This window comes from Metopolophium dirhodum, chromosome 5 (assembly GCF_019925205.1).
Source record: "Metopolophium dirhodum isolate CAU chromosome 5, ASM1992520v1, whole genome shotgun sequence".
In the NCBI taxonomy this organism is placed as follows: Eukaryota; Metazoa; Arthropoda; class Insecta; order Hemiptera; family Aphididae; genus Metopolophium; species Metopolophium dirhodum.
Window position 1 is genome coordinate 35,322,398 of NC_083564.1, and position 9,605 is coordinate 35,332,002.

The following is a 9,605-nucleotide window of genomic DNA, read 5'->3' on the forward strand; positions in this document are numbered from 1 at the left end:
TTCCGGTGAAACGCGTTCCCTTCAAGTGTATAATATTGTCTAGTGTCAGAGCTGTGCATCTCCGCCAAGGAAAATGCAGCGCGCGTCTTCATATCTCCGATCCAAAAGTTCAGTCTGGAAGTATTAAGATTAATGACATTTATAAAAATAGGCACCTAGTTTAATAACCAGAATGAAACGAAATATGTGAGTACGTATTGGAATCGCTGTTCGGCTCAGACGATTGTCATTTGCCATAGATTATTTATAATTATAACCTCACCGTCCTAATCATAGAAAATATATATATGGTCCTAACCGATGGATGATGGATATTTTTACATTATCTTCAAAAAAACATTTATTTGTTTCTACTAGACGCAAATGCGGTAAATTGAATTCAAATTTATAATATAGATAACGGTTTTTTTACTTGGTAACCATTTATTTATTACTTGGTTTATAAACAAATTCTAATTGATATAAAATAGTAATTATATAAAAATAGTTTTATTGATCCCAATATTTAAAAATAATGTTTCAAATAAAATAATAAAAAAATTTAAGAAATACCTATTAATTAATATGTATTACCTAAATAACAAAATAACAAAATAAATTCGTGTTTTTTTTAAAACATTTTCACGTCCCCCCCCCCCCCTTACGAAATTGTGTCACTCCGCCTTAGAGTGGTGCGCCCCTTAGGTTAAGGGCCCTTGAAATAGTGCATGTTAAAAAATCAGCCATATCCTCCCCCCCACCATTTGACAAAATCATTTGACTCATTTAGCTACTTTATGAATTAAAAACGATACATTGAACGTACAAAACTGTACTTAACTACATAATAGTTATCAACCTATTAACCCATCAATAATATTATATTTTTTACTGTGTACACTAATCGATTGGTATATAGAAAATAACGTTAAGTTATAAATAGGACGTGGATTTAAATGCATTAAAAATAAGAAAAATGCCTTAAAAATACGATTTAATGCACTTATACATATTACAAAGCTTAATAAAATGGCCAGAAAAATTAAAAGTCCAATTTAAACGAATATAAAATAGAATTTAGATAAGTGTATAGGTAGTGTATTCGTTATATTTTGAGTTTCATTATAGCACATCAGTCAATCAGATGCTATTTAATATTTTAAAATAAAAAAATTCGACAGTAATTCCATATTGGCAAGTGTTGTTTTCTATAACTGAAGACTGAAGTTATAGTATCGAACATAATGGGTACTCAAAAAAATAGAAATATAAGAAAAAAAATTACCTTTATTTAATTGTATTTAAATTTTTTCTTATAAGTTTTTATAAAACTGACTTAATCCCATATCAATTTTCTAATTTCCTTTTTCAATTCGTTGATAATATATGAAACGAATTCTTTGCTTGGAAAGCAATGTTTTAGAAAATTCAGTTTATATTTAAATATTATAAATAATAATTTCTGATGCATTGATGCTGAAGAGTGAGGGGGTGGACAATCAGCCGAACCGAAATCTAACATCTTAAACACTTAATATAAACAATTTTTCACACACGCGTCATGGTATGAAAATAAAAAAATATTTATAATTCATATTTATACCGATTTTCTACCGAAAAAATAAATTACTTTAATCTCAATATTATTTATTATATTTTAATAATTTATACGTGGATATATTATTATTACTAATAATTATAGTAGTTGTGTTTGTTTTATTTCATTAATTAATTTAGTACTATACCAATAAATTATATATTAATTAATAATTTTTAAAACATTTTATAAATAAATATAATAATAACTGTTGAACTTTTAGGGACATAATAGGTAACACATTCGTGTATGTAGTATTACACTATTTATATACCTATACGAGTATATAGTAGGTATGTTATTCATAAGTGCAAACACGTCAGGTTAGGCAGTTGACCATTCCGTGAATATTACTTTTATGTGTGCATGGTTATACGGCCCTAATCCCTATGATATAGAATAAAGATATTAGGTGAACAATATAAGTTAAGTATGTGACACTAAATTAATAGTTACCTATAACTTATAACGTTGTATTTGGAAAAAAAATTACCAGTTATTAATTAAAATTGTACCTTATGACTATTATCAGTTATAAGTCATAACATATATTTCTATAAATTAAACCAAAATATTTATATATTTATATTAAGTACCCTGTATAGGTATGCACCTATTAATTATAATTATTCTACAAACAGGGACTGGAAAAACGACAACGGCGTTTATATCTCGCGTATTTTATACATTTCTAGTCCGGAACTAAAATATGCGCCTACAACACTTGGATAGCACATTTTTCGTGACATTAAATATTTGTTTTAAGTCTTAAAAGTAAATTTAAGCCCCAAAAGAATATAAAAACAAACTTACTTTAATTATTGACTCCTTCGGCGGAATCCGTGACGTGTGTGAACTGCGACGCCCATGAGGAAACGCTCCAGAATACAGCCAGAACTTAGAATATTGTGATTTCTGAAAAATAAAATTATACGAAACGCAGTAAGTTTTTTGCTCATATCTTCTTTGCTTATTGAAATTTTAGAATTTTTAATCGACTGTGTCTTTTGCAACGACTTTGAGATTTGCCATAGATTAAATAAATAAATGATAGATATTATACTAGGTACGTCAATATGATGAATCCACGGATATAATATAATGCAACTTTTTATGTCAAAAAGTTCTGTGTTAAGAACCAATTTGTTCATTGAAATTTGATATGACAATAAACCAAAATAGTTTATAATTTTGATTATAATAATATGATATGGGTATTATTTCAATTATTATTTTCGTTTATCAATTTAATTATTGATTGAGGTTGTGAATAGATATCAGAAGCACAAGAATATTTTTATAAGAGCATATTGTATTTTATGAATTATTAAATAAAAATGTGATTACTGGATTTTAGAGTTAACATAAAGCCATAAACGTATACAGTAAATTCATTAAATACTATATACCAACTATATTTTTACAACGCTGTGCGTTTTTTTTTTTTAATATTTTTAATTATTTTTTCTCGTGGTCTGTGTAAACGATAAGTATTCGTAATAAAGATTCAATTTTCATATATAATATTATATTATAGGCACTCAGTATGTAATCATATGTTTATTTTTAGTTTAATTTAATTGCAGGTATTTAGTAAATAATAATAGGTATACGAAATTGTGTTTTCGAATAGCAATTTATTGTTTGTATTAATACCTACACCATAATAGGGAACTAAAATTTTGTAAATTATGTACAAATGTATTTTTGGCGTTTTAAGGCTGCTGTAAGATCAATTATGAGAATCCTTTCATTAAATTGTTAGGATTATTTGATATGAATAATTATTTTATTACATATGGTTTATTACATATAGGTAAGTCGATCAGAAACTATATTTACACTGAATGTTAATAGTAAAAAGCTATTAAAATATCTATGATTTGTATTTATTTGTTAATAATAATTAAGACTTAAATATTAGCAGTAATCTTGTTCCTTTCACAAAATGTATTTTAATTATTTTTAATTTAATTTACATTTACCCCAAAGTGATCTCTGAATAATCATTCAATGATGAATTTAATAGTTACATTCTCGGTTACATTAATTGGATTATAAATTAGAATAAACTACAGTTTCCAGCTTCTACTACAACATTATTTTATATTTTATTTTATGTTTTTAATTTTTTAAACGCAGTCTGCACCTTGTGTTGGTGATTTTACACGTAATATAATAAAATTGATACTAGTGATGAGTAGGTAAGTACCTTATTGTTTAATCAAATTATTTACACGATTATTAACTAAAAAAATATCTATGAAGTATAAACATCCGCATTTCCATTAACTATAAATTCATAATTGTATGAGCTATACATGTTACATATATTTTTCGAAAAAACTATTTAAAAAAATTTTAATTTTATTTTAATTTTATTTTAAAGCAATTTTTTTAAGCATAATACGTTTTGAAAACGACCAGAAAAGAGTTTGTTTTAAGACTGTCTGTCTTGATAACAACTAATTTAATTTAGAGTGTATTGTTATATTATATTATAATGAAATTAATAATTATAGTAAAATATATAATTGCAAGACATTTAATACCTATATCTATAGCCATCTAGGGTATAAACTACACTAAAAAAGGTGTAAGTATGCTAATAAAATATATGAGGTGTATAATGTATTTATCTATATAAAAATATAAAATATAAAGATTAATAATATTATATTGTTTTAAATACTTCGCGCAAACCTAAGGTGATACCCGGCGTATAGTATAACATGCAAAAAGGTGCGTATTAAACTTGGCGTGGTGAAACGAAGACGGTCTCGCGTATTTTATACATTGCGCTTTTAGGATTAAACTTATAAACGCTTCTACGTTACCCAGTTACGAGATTGTCCGTGGCATTAGATATTTAGTTTAAGTCTTAAAGTAAATATAAAATAGTAATAATATGAAAACAAACTTACGCGTAAACATCGACTCTTCCGATGAAACCTAGCTAGAGTGTCGCTGTCGCCGAAGAAACAGCTATCTTCATCCATCTTCATCCCGCTCCGAACTGAAATTTGAAATATTTTTTGAAAATAACCCTTGAAAAGAAATTTATGATTTCTGGAAATTGATTTTTGCAATATCGTTCTTAATTCGTTATAACATGTAATACATAGGTTACCGAAAAAAAAATTGAAAAATTGGCGTGGGTGCTAAACTAGATTAAACCAATAAATTATTATAATTTATAATTATATTGTAAGAACAAATATTGCACTTAAATTTCACTAATTACACTTTACAAATGTTTGTAAAGTATTTATGGGGGGATTGAACATAAAAATTTAAAAATTTAAAAATAGATGCGGGGCGCCGTACGCTCAGACCTACGTCAGACGCTGAGCTTACGATTAGCGGCCCTCTACAGGGGCATTGCCTCGGCTGCCCCTGCGATTGTTGCGGTACGGATTATGAGCATATCAGCTAAGCGTAAGGCGAGTTCTCCGTGAAAGTGTGAACATGCCCGTGAATTCGATGTCCTGCTTCTTCTAAAATAACATAGTAATATAACAAGGGCTCGGAAGTTGTAGCACTAAAAATGTTACTTTTTATCTCTTAAATATGCACTTAAAAACTCCAAATTTTGCGCTTTAAATAGCAAAAAAAATCAGAAAATATGCATTTAACTTGAAAAAATTATAAATTTCTTAGAAAAAAATTAAATGTAGTTTTTAATTTTAGAAAATGTTTGGGCTCATAGACGGCAGTGACCGTCTGGACTGGTTGAATTATAAACTGTTAACAAAAATATTAAATTACTTAAATATGTTTGTAAAAGTGTACTTATAAGGTCTATTTATTTCCTAACCAAGTTAGGTAATCATTATTTTCAACATAATATGATAATTTCCTATATTATGTATATCATAAAAATATACCCAAAAATAGCACTAAACCCCCTAAATTAGCAAAATAGCAATAAAAAACGTAAATATGCAAAAAAAAATAGCAAAATAAAATTTCGTGTATGACATCAGAGAAGTGTGAAACATAATTGTATCTTACTTTCGATTTTCTAAAACGAACCAAGGAAAATATTCATTTGCTAGAACTTCCGAGCCTTGATTATCACCAACACGGCGTATCGTATAGACAAAATAGGTACATTACTATGTCCAATATCGGCAATATCCACGCCAGCAGTTCCCAAACTTTTACGACCCAGGCACACTTAGGAAAAAGTTTTGTGATTCGTGGAACCCCAATGTCTGTAAAACGAATATTTAAATATTTTATAGCAATATTAAACTGCTAGTACCTAACTATATAACAAATGTAAACTTTTTTTTTTAGTATAATATAAAATAATTTTCTTAATATTCACATACCTCTGGGCTCTGGCGGAATCCTTGAGATTGTCCCACACTTCCATTGAACCCTTAGGTTTCACGGAACATATTTTGGGAATATCCGATCTACGCACTACTCTACGCCAAGCTCGCAATATATTTCCCGTGGAGTTGGGTGACATTCTAAAGTATTATACAGGAACCTGTAAAATTAAATCAAATAACTACTAAACTCCGGCTCACGAGAGAAGATTGCAGTCACCCGGCACCCGACGAACATTCGTCCGATTCCACGCATTCCCAGGCATGCCGACAGCTGTTCGGCATCGGTCTTAACTAGTTTGCATGCGTGAAACTGTAATCTTCTCTCGTGGGCCGGAGTACGGTCCTGGAGTATTTTGTTGGGATAAGAGAAAAACTCTGGATAAGCGCTATAAAAATAGTATACTAGATTGGAAGCAACTATCATAGTTGTAACATTAAGATTAAACTAATCAAAATCTTTAATATTGGAGAAAAGTATAGTACCTAGGAAGGTGGTGAATTTGATGATGAATCTGGTCTCATTTTTAGTAATTTAAATTGTTGTCAATTATTGGCGGTAGGCGCCTATACTATTTTTAGTCAGATGGAGACGGAGCGTTATAGATTTTTGAACAATGTAATTGACTAGTAGAGTAAGTTGATAGATAGTATTAATAATGAATGACAATTAAATGGTAATTGGTTGTAATACATTTTTTTTTAAAATTATATTAAGTTATCACGTAAACTCAGGGAAAAGGTTCGGTCCCGGGTCCGAACCCCCTCTTTATTGGACCATACCTATATAAGATAATTTTTTTTATTTATTTAATTTAGAATAATACAATTTTACACAAACTATTATTATCAACAAAAAATAAAAATACAAAAATCTTTTCGTACAATATGTAAATCGGTATATTTTATAGAACATGGTGGACATACCTATGTATGTTGGGCGGTGACAAATTGTATAAAAACGGTTAGTTAGCCTATGATAGGAGCCTATGAAATAAGTATATTTAATGATATTATTGTGAATAAAGTAATTTATAAATAACCAATTTACGTTGAGCCTTGTTTTACATTTTCAATCCTTAGCCATAAAAGTTAAACATTTTATACATTTTTAACTACAAAAAAAAATTGTGCCTATGGATTTTTAATATTTTTCAACTGCTATTAGAACGATATATCAGGAGCCTTATATTAAATTTTCACGCTTTTTTAACCAACAAATAAAATTTAATTGATATTTATAGAAAAAAAAACTAAAATAATTGAAAACTGACAATGTCCGTAAACAGCTCAAAAAGAGTCAAAATATTTTCAACATTTTATGGTGTATAGAAAATACTAATATAAACATTCAGTGTAATTTTCAAGTATCTACAGTCATTCGTTTTTTAATTACAATAAAATAAGAAAATTGTTACATGAGAAATCGAGTGAATATAAAAAGTTGTAAAAATATAAATTTCAGACGCTCAAACATTGACAATGTCCGTAAACAGCTCAAAATAAGTCAAAATATTTGGAAAATGTTATGGTGATAGGAAATGCAATTATAAACATTCAGTCAAAATGTCATGTCCCTACGGTCATTTGTTTTAGAGTTACACCAAAAACCAAAATCGATTTTCTCGAAAACAGATTTTGCGTAAAAATTCCCGTTTTTCCTTAATTTTTCTTTTGTTTTTCACGTCGCTTTTGAAAACCACTGGGAAATTTTTGACCCCCAAAGTACCAACTAGATCAACTTTCCTCTCAAAAAAGTTACTGTTGAAGAAAATCCAAGCACTTTTACTGTCCTAAAAGGTGATGACAGACACAAAAATAAAAATAATAATTAAAAAAAACACACATCATTGTAAAATCAACATTCATCGTTCCACTCAGAATCTAAAAAAACATTTATTGACATTATTAGCTGCATTAAATTTGTATTATATTACATTTAGTTGGGTTCAGGGTAATTTATATACAAATATAGGCATAATCTTAATTAATCAAGTCAAGTATCAAAATAAAATTGAATTTGTGTACCAGGTACTGGTAATTTATTATTTTGTTTTTTTTAAGAGTCCCGTAATTTTATTTTATTTCTCTGGCTAAATATTAATTTTGACGTCAGAATTAAAAATGCGTTACCTAGCTAATTCTAAACGTTGTTTAGATTTTATATTATGCATTTTAGATTCTGAGCGAAGCGATGAATGTATTGATTTTACAATAATGTGTGTTTTTTTTAATTTTTTATTTTTGTGTCTGTCATCACCTTTTAGGACAGTAAAAGTGCTTGGATTTTCTTCAACAGTAACTTTTCTGATAGGAAAGTGGATCTAGTTGGTACTTTGGGGGGTCAAAAATTTCCCAGTGGTTTTCAAAAGCGACGTGAAAAACAAAAGAAAAATTAAGGAAAAACGGGAATTTTTACGCAAAATGTTTTCGAGAAAATCGATTTTGGTTTTTGGTGTAACTCTAAAACAAATGACTGTAAGGACATAAAATATTGACTGAATGTTTACAATTGCATTTCCTATACACCATACCATTTTCCAAATATTTTGACTTATTTTGAGCTGTTTACGGACATTGTCAATAAATAATTAAATAATTTATGTTTCGCACCGCTAAGGATTTTGAATTTTTATAATATATTCGGGAGACCTCTATACAATTGAAATAATCTAGAATTTACTATTTAGTGCTTTTGATTTTATAAAGTTATTTATACTAATAATAGTATAATGTAGTAGTTACTTTAATGACAAATGGACAATGGATCAAGATTTTATAAGTGCTAAAGATGCCTTATTCCCTTATGCTAGCCGAGCCAATTACTGCACAAATGGCATTACACAATGACAACAAAAGTTCATTATTTAAAAAAAAACAGTGTTCAGCATGTTCCTTATATAAAAATAATCGTTCTGTTCCTTATAAAAAAAAAGAATTAGGTCCTTTAGGAAACTAACGAGTTCCTTTTTAATTCCAAATAAAATAAAACTTCTTATTTAATCATTCGTTTTTTTTTTCATATGCATACTTCTTTAATTTTTAATTATAATATATACCTACAAGTAGGTACATATTTTATAATTCTATTTTTCTTCAAAATTAAATTTTTAGCCGACATAAGTCGGCTTCATCATTTATTGTTATAAATAATTATATTATTTATAGGTACTCAATTCTATATAAATTATAATTTACAACTATAAGAAATATTAATAAAGTGACTAATGAGTAACAATTTAGGTCGATTTAAAGTTTAAAAAGGTATTTGTTCCGTTTATTATCCATTGCACTAGCGGACTAGTAAAACTTGATGGACCTTGGTATAGCGGGAAGTAAGCTATTAATTCAGCTACTGGTTACATTTCAGTAAGAAGACTATATTAGATCAACTTTCCGGCTCCGCACGATCCATACATACCATATTTTTGTCACTAATCTGTCTCTTTAAGCATATTGCCTGCTATAATTTGAAAATTGTTTCTGCTAATAACAGTTCTCTGGCTCAATGTTTATGATTTGTTTTAAACAGTAAATTCATCTGAAGATTGATCAAATGAGTAAATATTGTTGAAAACAAAATTATTTCTTATTTTAATTTGTATTTTCCCCTTATTAATTTTTTATTCTCTAGAAATTTAATTTACAAAATTGTACAACCATATATATATATATATAAAAAAAAAATA